Raw genomic sequence first — 14,705 nt, 5'->3', positions numbered from 1 at the left:
TGATCGGATCAGATATTGATGCGTTCAGATACTATACCACTAAGGGAGGTGTACGGTGCGTGTACGGTGCGTGCGTGGGTGTTCGCGGTACTGGCGCTAATCTGACGCTGCCTGGGGCGACGCATATCACCGCCGGGCGATCAGGGGGCTAAACCTTTATTCGGTAATAAACGGCGGGTGCCCTGACACTATAAAAAATAAACAAACTAACCAGCGTCACCCGTAACAGTTATACGGTGATCAGTGGTGAAAGGGTTAACTAGGGGGCAATCAAGGGGTTAAAACATTTATTAGGTAGTATATGGGGGTCCCTGTCGCTATAAAACGCTGACAGCGAACCTAAATATTTACGTTCCTAACTAGCGTCACCAGCGACACTAATACAGCGATCAGAAAAATGATCGCTTAGCGACACTGGTGACAGGGGGTGATCAAGGGGTTAAAACTTTATTAGGGGGGGTTAGGGGGGTACCCTAGACCTACAGGGGGCTAATACTAACTGTCCTACCACTGCTAACTGTCACAAACTGACACTATGCAGTAATCAGGAAAAAAACAAAACAAAACAAAAAAACCTGCTTGGTGTCAGTTTGTGACAGGGGGGGGGGGTGATTGGGGGGGGATCGGGGGTGTTTAGTGTGCCTGGCATGTTCTACTGTGTTGTGTGTGTGTGTTGGTGCACTTACATGTCTTCTCTCCTCGGTGCTGGAACGGAAACTGGCCAGCCGAGGAGAGATGACATCACATCCTCTGCCTCTGTGTACTATACAGAGGCAGGGGATGTTTCTCATTGGCTGGGAGCGATCGCGAGGGGGGGGCCACGATCGGATGGCCTCCCCCTCATCTCTGATCGCTCCTAGACAAATGCAGACCGCCGCTGGCACCGGGGGGGGGTCCGATCGGACCCCCCGCCCGCGGGAAGGCAATCACGTACCAGGTACGTGATTTTGCCTGCCCGTGCCGCTCTGCTCACGTATATATGCGTGAGGCGGTCGGCAAGTGGTTAATATGTTTTTGGAATAAAAATGTACCTTTTATACTTACCCCTTGTATGTCAAGTCTTTGTACGGTACCATCAAAGTCCATAGTAGCCTCAGTCCACATTTTTCTCTAATCTATATGTAAGTTATATAACTAAAAGTTTTTTAGCCAAGGTATGTCGCTGATGATACAAGGTATGCAATAGGGTTGATATCCTTGGAGGTGTCTGTAACATGGAACATGATTGGCATTGCTGGAAGATTGGTCAAAGCAGTGGAAACTGCAGTTCAATGTTTATAAATGTCAAATAATGCACTTAGAGAAAAATAATTCCTTGAGAGAGTACAACATTGGGGGTACAGCATTGACTTGCACTACCTACTTATTTCAGATGATTGCAAAATGAGCAAACAGTGTGACCAGGCAGTGAGGAAAGTGAATAGAATTCTAGGATGTATCACTAGAAGTACACTTTCTAATTCTCTCTTCATTTAGCCTATGCTTGGCCTAATAATTTCTTTGAAATATACCAAGGTGTGTTGGCAAGTGCTGGGGGAGTGGGGTGTGTCATCTTTATTTTTTTTCAAATTTTTATTTTACAAAGCAAAAGATTCCAACAATGTAGAACATTATAACTAGACAAATACAGTAATGCCAAATGATCAAGTTCACAATGAACCCTTGTGGCAGTTACAGCGTTTAACAGATAGCACATATAATGACTTTGGTAGCACTGTATTGCGATCAGGGGTCAGGCTTGGAGACCAGTAGCTAGAGCAGTAGGGGGATTCCCACCAACCAGCAGGATTGTATACAAGCAGGTCCCCCTGGCAGATGATCACCCAACATGGAGGTGAGCAAGTCGGGGTCCAGTAGCGCATAGAGCAGGTAAGGATTAAACAGAAGCGTAGTCAGTAAACAAAGAGTGGGTAACAAGTGGTTGCAGGTTGGTTTTAGGCAAAAGTGTAGTCGAGGAAAAAGACAAAGGTCAGTAACAAGTGGTAGCAAAAATATGTATGGCAGCAGGGAAGACAAGAGCAAGATATTGGCTGGAGAAAGCACAATAATCTGGCAGACAGGAAATGCACAGACATGGCTTAAATCAGGAAGTTCATGGGAGGAGAAAAGTTCAAGGTTCAGCAGAAGTCAAGGAACAAGGCAGGGTTGTCCAAAGGATCAGACAGGGTGCTGTCCAGCATCACAGGTAGCTCAGCAAGAAGAGTCATTTCCAGGCACAGCAGTGGTCCTAGGTTCAAGTCCAGGCACTGACACACTGGGTTGTTCTAGAGATCGGGAGGTCAAGGAGAATTAGGCTGACTAAGGACCTGTAAAGTTTAACAGATGATGTGGGACACTGCCGAACATTTTTACTCTTCTTTAAGGCTAAACCAAATAGGAAATAGCATAGGAAGAGCAATATCAGGGAAAAAATGAACAGGAAGAAAAGGGGGAAAGAAGAGAAATAAAAAATGAGAGCAGGTAGGAAGAAGGGAGTGGGAAAAGAAAAAAAAGAGGAGGGGGATTAAAGAGGAGGACTGCTATGAGGGACTACACCTGCATCCAGCTAAAAAAAAATTCATATAATTAACCGCCAGTAAAACTCACTGCGAGAAGAGACTCCTCCTCCTTGGAAGGTGTGTCATCTTTAGGTGTGCTGAAAAATCACAAGACAATTCAGTGACTCCTCCAGGGGTAGCGCTACACTTACTTTCACTGATGCTTGGGCATTAATTACACTGGTTGACCGTTGACACCAGAGCATGGTTTCCTACCACTGACCACTAACAGGCATTTTTTTATTGCTACTGAACAAATGACGCATATTTAATGTATTACTTCCACAGACCATCGATGTAGGAACTCTTTTTATTCCCTCTGACCACCGATGTAGGGGCATTTAAGCATAAGGTTGTTTGCCTGAAGCTCAGCTTTAATAGAGCCATGTCACCAACCCCTGTGCTAGCTAGAATTGTTAGAGAGCTGGCCTGGCCCTTGTACTATTATTATTAAAACAAACAAAGAAGCCAGGTGTAAAACTGACAGCTGAACATGGACTGCATCCAGTCAGATGCAGCCACTGTATAGGAATACAATATTCCATCAGGGGGTTATGTCCATCCAAGCTGTAAAGTTTGGATAGAGGGATCTGTTAGATTTTTTTACATTCAGCCCACAGGCTGAATGAAAAAATCTAAGAGTGTATAGTCCAGCTTAAGGCAACATGTTATCTATACAAAAATTTGGACACAAATGTAAAGGCTTATAGCACTTCCACAGAGAGAAGTCACCAAGAATGCCTTCTGTAGTAGTATACATGTTGTCTGCACAATGCTAAAGAAATCCCAGGTCTTTTCCACAGATTGAAGTCACCAAGAAAGTCTGCTCTAGTAGTAAATATCTCATTTGCAAACTTCCACAGAAATTCCATTATGCCATCATCTAATGTTTATGGGTACCACATGATCATAGTATGGTGAATGCAGACATAAATTACACATTTTTAGATAGAAGAAATCAGCTCTTTAAACAGAACTTTTCAACCAAACTAATTTATACTTTCATATACTTCATACTAGCATTTATAATAAAAAAAATGCATCACCCCTGGGGCTGGGTCCTCCTCTTCTGTCTGTTTCCAGGAAGGTACTGGATAACAGGAAGCTATGCAAGATTCCACAGTGATGATTGCCACCAGACACAGTTGGTGGTGACACATGAAACAGATGTCCTGCTGCTTCACATGCTTGCAAAATATATTGTGAACTCAGTGATCCAATGCACTGAAATAATAAATTAACCGTTACAACAGTTCTTTTTTTAGTACAGATCTAAAATTGAGATGACAACATATAACATAGAAATGATAGGCTAATTTAAGCTAGGATATCTCCCAAAATCCTTCAAGGCTTAAATATCATCCAGCACAAATCTTCGGTCAGGTATAATAATTAACAGCTCCATTGCAGCTAAACTTAGCCCAGAGCGCATTGCATCGGTATGCTGTTACTGTAACATAGTATTGTGGAATTCTTTCAGTTGCCTGACACAGATTTAGAATTTCCAAACAGATTAAATCTCATGTAATTCATTTCCCCTGGTGGGAAGACAAGGGAACACTGTTTTTTTTATAAACCTTCTGTTTCACAGGTGACAGAGGTTTAGTGTTTGGCTTTGGACAGTTTAGTGTGTATCAAACTATTAGCAAAGATCGCTTTACTCATTCTGTGTGAACTCAACTCTACACAACATTGTCGACAATCATTCATTGTCTTTAAAATAGACTCTTCCATGCAACTTCTAGTCAACTTGTAGGCAGGTTGTCTACAGTGTTAATGTTAGTTAGATTGGCATGGCTGCCCAGATTGGGGAAAGAAGGGGTTAACTCTGTTACGTTCCACTGCTAACATTTTGTGGGCTTTTTGGGTCCTGTGTCCTGTGAGATATCAAAGCAGGGGTTCAGATCTCAAGGGTCAGTTTCAGGTCAGCAACAGGAAATTGGGACTGTGCTGAGACCTACAGCATTTCTAAGGAGCACAGGTGTTCGGAATACGCCCAAGCTTGAACTTCTCCCATCGAGACATGCCAGCTATGGACTTCACCAATAAGGACTTTACCTACAGAGGTACACTGGGGCAGCCACTATTAGTGTTAGTTAGGGAAAGGACATTCTGCCATGTTGTGTTCCTCATGCCACACTTTTATTAAAAGTTGTTAACTGTAATAAACATAGTCTGAAATTATTCATGGGGTGCACATGGGGTCCTGAAGCATGTACACAAGGGTCTGAGTTTTCAACAGCCTGTGACAGAACACAAAATATTCCACTCACAGTTCAGCAACAAAAAAGTTAACTGCAACCAGTTGATAGTTATTAAATTGATTGTCATTGTCTGTGTAGTGCCCTGGGGTTTAGTCAGGGAGCTTCTCACCAAATTCCTTGTCAGGTGTAGCTACCATAGTTAAATTGTTAGAGATCCATTGATTTCTTCCTAAGTTTGGCCTTGTTGTACTTTTCTCTTCCACCACTAGATGGCCGGGCACTTGGTGGTACTAGATAGGAGAAGGACAACTCAAGGTCAGGTTATGGGTATATGGGGTATCTCAGCCAATGGGCAGGGGTTTTCTTGAATCTCTTGGCCTGCTGGGAGAGCCTATATATTTGGGTGGAGTCAGGTGATCTATGTTCTGTGCCACCCGGACTGCCGTCTGGGTGCACGTGTGTTTGGAGATTGGGCCTATCCCGGGGGCATTTGGCTGCCAAGCTGTGTGAGGGCCTATCCAGAAGTAAGAGGGCAACGCAGGGTTGGGACTGCGGCTTGCAATCCAACCAAAAGTGACGGTTCTGCCGACCCGAGAACCTGTCGTGGCCAGAGGTAGAAGCGAAGCTGTCGCCATTAAGGGACCAACCATCTTTACCAGGGACCACAGTGAGTAACTGAAGCAAGTACTGGAGCAGTATTCTCACCGACCGGGCACGGTGGAGAATCGGGAAACTTCAGGCAGTGATCAAGTCAGGAAACCAACCAGCGGAGGTGACATTTGCAGAGCAGCCTTGTGTGTCAAGCTAGGTACCGAGCCGGTCAGCAGGGGTGAAGTTTAAAGGTATCCGAAGTGCAAAGCTAGGGACCCAGCAGGGAAGCATGGGTGACGCTTGAGGGAGATACCACCACAAAAAGTCTGCTTATTGAAATTGCAACTACTAAAGGGTTTCCTGGCCCCAACCCTCTTTCCCTTGCAAAATATAAAAGGACTGTTAAAAGAAATAAAACCTCTTTTGCATCCAAGAAGTATCTGGCGCCCAATGACTTTTAAATAAAAATTTTGTGCGCTAGCAATAATATAATTAGGGAAAGAGTGCCTAGGAGACACAATGTATGTGTGAATCCCAGCAAAAATGATAACAACAACAAGTGCATAAAATCATTACTCAAAGATCAAACAAAATATTAACATATGCTGAAAATAAGTAATCACACATCAAAAAACTTATAATCAGTCCATGACTGGGTTCAAAAAAATATAGGTAGAAAGAAAAAGTCCACTTGGTATATCTCATCACAAAATCATGAGAAATAATGAGCTGAAGAGACTCTTATCGAATGTACATTGATTGCAGAAAAAGGAGTAATAGATGTACGCTTACCCCAATCGTTGGACCTCCTCTATGGCAAGGTCGTATAGGCTTGCAGATATAACCCTCTGCAGGGACAGAATGTTGATATCCGGGTCTTGTCAGCATGTACCACCGACTCCAATGTGGTCCGGTCAATCCAACTGCTCCAACATCAGAGGGGGGACTATGCCTCTCACTGCCTCTGCTGCCCCACGAATGACGTCATTCGTGGGGCAGCAGAGGCAGTGAGAGGCATAGTCCCCCCTCTGATGTTGGAGCAGTTGGATTGACCGGACCACATTGGAGTCGGTGGTACATGCTGACAAGACCCAGATATCAACATTCTGTCCCTGCAGAGGGTTATATCTGCAAGCCTATACGACCTTGCCATAGAGGAGGTCCAACGATTGGGGTAAGCGTACATCTATTACTCCTTTTTCTGCAATCAATGTACATTCGATAAGAGTCTCTTCAGCTCATTATTTCTCATGATTTTGTGATGAGATATACCAAGTGGACTTTTTCTTTCTACCTATATTTTTTTGAACCCAGTCATGGACTGATTATAAGTTTTTTTGATGTGTGATTACTTATTTTCAGCATATGTTAATATTTTGTTTGATCTTTGAGTAATGATTTTATGCACTTGTTGTTTTTATCATTTTTGCTGGGATTCACACATACATTGTGTCTCCTAGGCACTCTTTCCCTAATTATATTATTGCTAGCGCACAAAATTTTTATTTATATGCTTATCACTTCATGGATATTTGGAGTTTTTTTTGCAGCTGCACCTTGTGAATTTTATCTTTTATCACGTTTTGCTCATTAGCGCAGGTTTTTTCCACCATTTCTGAAGGCCCAATGACTTTTACCACCTTTGCACCCACTATGCCTCACAACCCATTATATATTGAAGGATGTCAGCGGTCTGTGTTGTGGAAATTTTTATAAATGTATGTTGTCAAATGTCCCCCAGTGTTAGTTTTGCTGTGTGTATGTCTAAGTAACTGTATGTTGTGTAATAAGTATATAGAAATGTATGAATTGGGATTATTTGCAACATGAAATGTGTGCGGCCAAATTTCCCCAACATCTGTGGCCTCAAAAGTTCTCATTAGACTGGAAGAGGTTAGAGATTCTGTTACATTTGGCGCCCAATGTGGGGCTAAGGTGTTGTCCTTGCAGCAGTCGCCCATAGCAACTGGCTTCCACTCCATCGGGACTTTGCCTGGCTCCGTGGGACAGTGGCAAGTAACATTTACCCTTCTTATAGACTGTGTTGTCGTGTGGACTATTAGCGTGGGGAAGAACCAACAAGTCTCACTGCTCATGAGAAAGAATCAGCCTGGTCTTTTGACACTTCCCGCCAGCGATGTAAGGGTTAAAACAGGTCCCAAAATGGACTCCATTTCACTTTTGGTGCGCCGCAGTAAGAAGGAGGCAGGAACCACAGTTCTTGAGAAGCATTTGCACCAATCCATTGACAGGGGGAGGAGCTCCCACTCTGCAGAGGAGGATAAGGAGGTGCCACCACGTCTGTCTGATCGTGGGTTAGTGAGTAAGATGGCGCAGTTCATGAATCACATGGCGGATTAGAGAAAGTTCACTCCAGGTGTCTATATTGACCCAATCGGCAGAAAACCTGTCGTGACCGATCCCCCTATCACAGCGGCTACCTCAGGACCCAGCGCACCAATCGCGCCCAAGGATCGAGGCCGGGCCAGGATGCTTGCGTTGATGACTGATTTGCCCGAGAGAAAAATACAGAGGCTGGGTAAGTCAGCGAGCAGTAAGCGTGGTGTGACTGTGGGGGAAGTGATACCGGTGGCCACAAGGGGAGTTGACCCAGAAGTGTCAACCAAGGCGAAAGCCAAGAGAAAATATCTCCCAGCCGAAGAGTGTTCGACCATCTCAGATTCGGACATTTCGTCTGATAAGTTATCGGAACTCTTTTCGGACACTTTGTCTTACTCAGAAAAGTGGGGAGAGAGTGACGAAGAGTTAACTAGCAATGTGCAGGAAGACGAGATACCTGCTACTGTTACTACAAGTGAACAGATTATCCTGTTAGCCAGTGCAGCTTCGCTGATCAACATTGCCAGGTCATTTGAGGAGGACCCAGGGAATCAATGGGTTCCTACAGCTCAGCCTTTTATGCCCATACCAAACTCCAAAGTGGATCGCAAACCGGAGGTGGTTGCTGGATATCCAGTTCAGCATGCCCCAGATGCTCGGGTTCTATCTGGGTATGGAGACCCTAAAACCCTGCCTCAGCTCAACATTATTAGACAAGTAGAAAATAAATGGAGAGACAGCCTCTGTATGTATGTATGTATTCCTAACTCTTCTACTTTCTGTTGTTCTCAGCCTCCTCCAAATCTCAATTTTTTAAATTTATTTGCTGCTGTGATCTGGCTTCTTGTTAGAGGGTGACCATGTTCATTCTCCATGGTCTGACTGTATGTAAGAACGTAGTCATCCTCTTTTGCTCACTCTCGAGATGGACTATGAGATTTGTAGTGTGCATAGAGCAGTGCACATGGCCCCAACTAATGTACACTGTTCATTCCAAACAAACGGAAGAAGATAGAAAAAAGAGAGGTTTGCAGAGGACATTCCAAGAAGGCAGAAAAACACAGCAAGAATTGATTTCATGAACAATAGATCACTGGGCCACTAAGTAGTAGATGTAAATTAATTATTTTTGGAGAATAAGGATATTGTTTAGTGTCACTTTAAATGTTTGTTAAAGTAATAATATAATTATATAAAACATCAGTTTATTAGCTTGAAATAAAAAAAAATTGTGAATAAATTCCTTTTAATGAAAGTAAATAGGCTTAGCATATACTGTTTGATCATATACATACGTTTTATCTCAAGAATTCTAGTTTTTTTTAAAGCCCAACTCCAGGGCAATAGTGAGCCTCCCCTCCTCTCCCCCCTTCACATTTGATTGCTGGATTAATGAAGTACATGATGAAGGCAGTTCCCATTGGCTGGTCAGCCGAATGGATCTTTTAGGTTCTAGAAAAGGACCAATGTGAGACCGAGTGGAGGGGACCAGTTGGTGTAGTTGCCTTCACCAGCTAAAGAAAATGTTGGCAGCATAGGTTAGACCAGGGGTAGGCAACCTCATGAGCACAGTGTGCCAAAAAATGTTTTCAAAGAACTTGAGCGTGGCGATTTTATAACAAACAAACGTCAACTTCACACTCTCAATCACAAAAATAATTTTTTATAAAATAAATGCTGAAAACTACCTTAGAAGTGAGAAATTAACATCCTGCACTCTCACGCCTCAGATCAGCCCCAAGTCCTGCAACTCCACACCTCAGATCACTGTACCCCCCTGCAAACTTGCCCCACCACTGTACTACCCTGCACATCTGCCCCACCACTGTACTACCCTGCACATCTGCCCTACCACTGTACTCCCCTGCTCATCTGCTCCACCACTGCAACCCCCTGCACATCTGCCCCACCACTGTAACCCCCTGCACATCTGTCCCACCACTGTAACCCCCTGCTCATCTGCCCCACCACTGTAACCCCCTGTACATCTGCCCCACCACTGTACCACCCTGCTCATTTGCCCCACCAATGTACCCCATTTCTCATCTGCCCCACCACTGTAACCCCCTGCACATCTGCCCCACCACTGTACTACCCTGCACGTCTGCCCCATCTCTGTACCCCCCTGCTCATTTGCCCCACCACTGTAATCCCCTGCTCATCTGTCCCACCACTGTAACCCCCTGCTCATCTGCCCCACCAATGTTCCCCCTTTCTCATCTGTCCCACCACTGTACCTCCATGCACATCTGCTTCACCACTGAACCATCTTCTCATCTGTCCTAACACTGAACTTATCTGCTCATCTGCCCCACCACTGTACCTCCTGAACATCTGTCCCACCTCTGTTCTCCCTGCTCCTCTGCCCCACCGCTGTAACCCTCTGCTCATCTGTCCCACCAATGTACCTCCTTTCTCCTCTGCCCCAACATTGAACCCCCCTGCTCATCTTTCCCACCACTGTAACCCACTTCTCATCTGACCCACTGCTGAACCCCCTTCTCATCCCTCCCACCACTGTATTTCCTGCACATCTGCCCCACCACTGTAACCCCCTTGCTCATCTGCCCCATCAATGTACCCCTTTTCTCATCTGCCCCACCACTGTACCTCCCTGCACATCTGCTTCACCACCGTATCCCCATGCTCTTATGTCTTACTATTGAATCACCTTTTCATCTGTCCTAACACTAAACCCATCTGCTCATCTGCCGCTCCACTGTAACCGCTTTCTCATCTGCCCCACCAATGTACCTCCTGCACATCTGCCCCACCTCTGTACCCCCTGCACTCCTGCACCACCACTGTAACCTCCCTGCTCATCTGCCCCACCACTGTAACCCCTTATCATCTGTCCCACCAATACACCTCCTTTCACATCTGCCCCACTGCTCTACCCCCTTGCTATTCTGGCCCAACACTGAACCCCGTGCTCTTCTGTCCCACTGCTGAACCCCCTTCTCATCTCTTCCACTACTGTACCTCCCTGCACATCTGCCCCACCGCTGTACCCTCTTGCTCTTCTGTTTCACCTCTTAACTCCTCTTGCTCATTTTCCCCACCACTGTTCCCTCGTGCTTGTATGTGATGTATGTGATGTATGGGATGTATGGGATGTATGTGACGTATGTGATGTCACATACAAGCATCTGGAATGGATGCGCAATTATGAGCTCAGGTCAGTGGCATTTTCTGAAAGCAGTGGGTCTGTGTGCAGGATCATAAGTTGGGCCCCCGCAGCTGAGAAAAAGTGGTTGGGTGTGATTTTCATTGCGCTGAATACTGGCTGTGGCTTAAAGGGACACAGAGTGCAGAGGGGTTCAGTAGTAGGTGACACAAAGGTTCAGGAATAATTTCAACAAAGGTCTCAGAAGCTCAACAGTAATTCCACAAACTGTCACCTGATTGTGGTTTTCTCAATCACAGTGAAATCCCTTCTTTCTGAGATTGGTAGTGGCAATCAAGCGAGACATCTTCCTCCAGATGATGGACGGGGCTAGCAGGACTGTGATTGGCTTTAGCAGTGGCCAATGACAGTCTTCCTCTTCTCAGAAATAGGGACTGCCCCCCCCCCCCCTCCCCTCAGCAGAACTGCACCCAATCTCTTCCCCATTACAAAAGCTGACGATCACAGCTACAGCAAAGTTAGAGAACCAAACAATGTTTCCCATCATTTACAATGTGTGGGGGTGCAGTGCCTCCCCCTCAGTGCAAGTGTGGCATGGGGAATTCTGAAATTGGAATGCATTAGTGTCTCACTGACACTTCCCTGTGCTCTGCTGATAGGGAGGGAGTCGAGTGGCAGCAAAAGCAAAAGAGGCTTTGCGTGCCGCTTGCGGCACCAGTGCTGGGGGTTGCCTACCCCTGGGTTAGACAGTGGTGGGACAGGGCATGGGAAAAATAGATTTTGGGTGGAGTTAGGCTATAAACCAGGGTTTACAATACAGTGAATGTTTTCCGATTGTCAATCAAAGCACCATTACTGTACATTACGTATAAAAAAAAAAAAATACTGTTGGTTTGTGTACAAAACAAGGAGAATGTCAGCTTGTCTACTGTCCCAGATTTGATATTCCTACTGTCAAATGTATCAACCTGCCATCTCCGGGTATTTACTAGCAACAACATATCTACCCAGCACCATAAGCAATGGCTTTCTCTTTTCTGTTTGCAATAATAACAATAGGTAGTATGGAACTGTTTTAGGATAAACTCAGTTTCTCCTAAGCAATGTTTTGAGAAAATAATTCAATGTATATTTGCTGTATCTGTGAGAAGTCACAGCAGACTTGTCATTTGGAAAACATAAGAGTACAATTCTTTTTACCATTGACAAAGAGATCACTGCATAGAGCTGTAGAAATGGTTATTTTTGACGTCGGTCAAATGATGAAAAATGTATGTTAACCACTTCAACCCCGGAAGGTTTTACCCCCTTCATGACCAGGCCATTTTTTTACGATACGGCACTGCGTTTCTTTACCTGACAATTGCATGGTCGTGCGACTCTGTACACAAATAAAATTGAGGTCCTTTTTTCCCACAAATAGAGCTTTCTTTTGGTGGTATTTGATCACCTCTGCAGTTTTTACTTTTTGTGCTATAAGCAAAAAAGGACCGACAATTTTGAAAAAAAACAATATTTTTTATTTTATGCTATAAAACATACCCAATAAAAAAAAAGGTAAAAAAAAACTAGTAATGGCAGCGATCAGCAATTTTTAGGGGGACTGTGGCATTGGAGCGGACAAATTTGACACTAATGCCGTGTACACATGGGTGGACTTTTCGACCGGACTGGTCCAACGGGACGAATCTGTCGGACAATCTGACTGTGTGTGGGCTTCATCGGACCTGCAGCGGACTTTTTCGGTCGAAAATCAGACGGACTTTAGACTTCAAATCTTTCCGACGGACTCGAGTCCAGCCGAAAAATCCGCTCGTCTGTATGCTAGTCCGACGGACTAAAACTGATGCTAGGGCAGCTACTGGCTGCTGGCTATCAACTTCCTTATTTTAGTCCAGTCGTACGTCATCGCGTACGAATCTGTCGGACTTTGGTGTGATCGTGTGTAGGCAAGTCCGGTCGTTCGAAAGTCCGCCGGAAGTCCGTCAATAGTCTGTCGGAAAGACCGTCGGACCTTTGATGACGAAAAGTCCACCCGTGTGTACACGGCATAAGTGACACTTTTTGGGACCAGTGACACCAATACAGTGGTCAGTGCTTAAAAAAATGCACTGTCACTGTACAAATGACACTGGCAGGAAAGGGGTTAACATCAGGGGCGATCAAAGGGTTAAATGTGTCCCTAGGGAGTGCTTTCTAACTGTGGGGGATGTGCGTTGACTAGGGGAAAACAGAGATCCGTGTTCCTGCTTAGCAGAAACACAAGATCTACATTTTCCCCTCTGGCAGAACATAGTTTTGCCTCTCCTCAGAACGATTGGCGGGTGATGCCAGACATTGGGTCCGCCAGACTCGCTAATTGACTTCCGCGTGTCCAATCACTGCGCGTCGCCAGCGGCACCCACGCGTCCCATACCCACACCTGTACAGGTATGTGATTTCATGCAGGAGGGCCACCCTACCACCGTACATCTACATGGGGAGGTCCAAAAGTGGTTAAAGTGTTACTGAACCCAGGACCCTGCATTCACTATATCTGGTCTCCCACAGTACACCGAACATGAAAATGCAATAGTTTTAGTAAATATAAACTACTAAATACCTTTCTCTCATCAGCAGTATATAGCAGTCTTGTGACTTTTATCAGTGTCTGGTTAAAACTTGTAGACGTTTTCATTCTGCTCTGACTGTCCTATAAGGCTGCAGGACCCCTGACCCTCTGTCTGGACAGTGCTGATTGGCCCTGTGTTGATCATATGCACCCCCCCCTCCAAAAAAAAAAAAAAACTCTCTAGCAATACACACCAAACTGAGCATGTGCATGTGCTTGCCCCTGGTTTGGGGACTGTGGAAGAAGGGGAGGAACAGAGAAGACAGGATCAAACAGCCTTTCTACACAATGCAGAGGATTACAGTGAACCACAGTGAGTATAACAAGAATGCTTTACTGCATGTACAGACTGATTTTACTGTTGTGGGTTTAGTAAAACTTTAAGGAGTGTAAATAAACAGTTTATCTCACAACATTCACATTCCACATGAACTTCTGAATCCTGCTGTCTTGTGACAGCTCAAGAGACTGGCTTATACTAGATTCCTGGTCACTCTGTGAAGATTACTGTCCTAGCTGATCTGAATCCAGACGCTGATTAAAACGTATTTTGAAGTAAAGGCTCTTTCATGCTTGTGACTATGCAGTAACATGCCTTTCTATGTGCATTTCCTTTCAGTTTAAGTACTTGTTTTATTAGTTTCTTTGTTTAGCTGCAGTGCATGAATGTAAACTAGCCACATACTAATGAAAGTGTTTTTTCTTTACTAGAAAATGCATTCTGAGCAGCAAAAGGTATCTGTTTTAATGCAGTTGGCACTCAAATGGGGTCCTTGTATAAATAAAATTTCTTTTCGAATGTCTCAGCATTCATGCGAAAGTCAAGAGCAAAAAATATAAGGAGACATCTGGGGAGCAGTAGAACTAATGGGTGTTCAGCTGAGCGAACCTCCAGCTGCAGAGAAACTGAAACATTTAGCAGTGGTCCTGGATGTTAGGGTGGTGGGGTCCCCACCAAATTTCCTTTAAGTCTGGAATGGATTTTAAGGGGGAGCCCCATGCAAAAATCGATAAATGAAAGAATGAGATCCTCCTCAGGATTCATACCATACCCTTATCGAGCATGCAGCCTGGCTGGCCAGTAAAGAGGAGGCAAGCGTACAGTACTCCCTCTGGAACCGCAACATGGGGGGGTACCTTGCAAAGTGGGAACCATCCTGGCAAAGCACCTTGTCCCCATGTTGAGTAGGGCAAGGGCCTCTTGCCCATAACCCTGCCTGGGTGGTTGTGGGGTTCTGTTTTGAAATCTTTAACAATAAAGGGGTTCCCATGTAAATGAGTAAGGGGAACATTGT

The sequence above is a fragment of the Aquarana catesbeiana genome, linkage group LG03, assembly GCF_042186555.1.
Source record: "Aquarana catesbeiana isolate 2022-GZ linkage group LG03, ASM4218655v1, whole genome shotgun sequence".
NCBI lineage: Eukaryota > Metazoa > Chordata > Amphibia > Anura > Ranidae > Aquarana > Aquarana catesbeiana.
This window is presented reverse-complemented; position numbering follows the sequence as displayed.